This window comes from Marmota flaviventris, chromosome 7 (genome assembly GCF_047511675.1).
Source record: "Marmota flaviventris isolate mMarFla1 chromosome 7, mMarFla1.hap1, whole genome shotgun sequence".
Lineage (NCBI taxonomy): Eukaryota > Metazoa > Chordata > Mammalia > Rodentia > Sciuridae > Marmota > Marmota flaviventris.
This window is the reverse complement of record NC_092504.1, coordinates 96182194-96183407: the sequence shown is the minus strand read 5'-3', so window position 1 is coordinate 96183407 and position 1214 is coordinate 96182194.

The window sequence follows — 1214 nt, the reverse complement described above, 5'->3', positions numbered from 1 at the left end:
TTGGAATGGTGATATATAAGCACTAGCATAATTTAGTCGAGTTTATTCCTCCGTTCTTCCCCATTGCCTCCACTCTTTCTTCACCCTTGGTTCTGTGCTTCTGTGCCACTGTTCTCTCATCTATTTTCATGAGATCCCCCCTTTTTTTAAACAAAATTCATTTTTCTGTCTAGCTTCCACAAATGAGAGAACACATTGAACTACTGACTTTATGAGCCTAGATTATTCCCATTAGCTTGATGTTCTCCAGTTTCATCCATGTACCAAAAAACGGCATACTTTCATTCTTCTTCTTTTTTTTTAAGTTGGACACAATACCTTTATTTATTTATTTTTATGTGGTGCTGAGGATCGAACCCAGGACCTCACATGTGCTAGGCGAGCACTCTACCGCTGAGCCACAACCCCAGCCCTTCATTCTTCTTTATGGCTGAATAGAACTCTATTGTGTATATATACATTATCTTTATCATCTATAGATAGGCACCAAAGCTAGTTCCATAACTTGGTCATTATGGGTTGATTATGCTGTAATAAACATTGGTATGCATTTATCACTCTAGTATGCTGATTTTAGTTCTTAAGAATTGGGATAGCTGGGTCATGTGGCAGTTCCATTCCTAGTGTTTTTGAGGAATTGCCATACATTTTCCAAAGCAGTTGTACTAATATGCAATCTCACCGATAATGCATAAGAGGACCTTTCTCCCCCCATCCCTGTGGGCATAAGAATGCCATTTCTTATTTGGATGAGATGAAATCTCAGTGTAGTTTTGATTTGAATCTCCTTGACAAATCATATTTAAATTTTTCATATATTTGGTCATTTGTATTTCTTCTTTTGAAAACTGTCCCTTTAGGTCTTTTTGCCCATTTATGGAATGAGTTATTAGTTTTTTGATATTAGGTTTTTAATTTTTTTCATATATTCTGATATTAATTTCCTGTTAAAAGAGTAGCTAGCAAAGATTTTCTCCCTTTCTGTAAGCTATCTTTTCATTCTCTTAATTGTTTCTTTTGCTAGGAAGAAGCTTTTTAATTCGATGCTATCCTGCTTATTAATTCTTGATTTTATTTTTTGGGCTTTAGAAGTCTTGTTAAGGAAGTTGGTGCTCACACCAATGTGTTGAAAGGTCGTCCCTATATTTTCTTCTTGCACTTTCTCTGTTTCTGGTCTAATTCCTAGGTCTTGGATCCACTTTGAGTTTGATTTC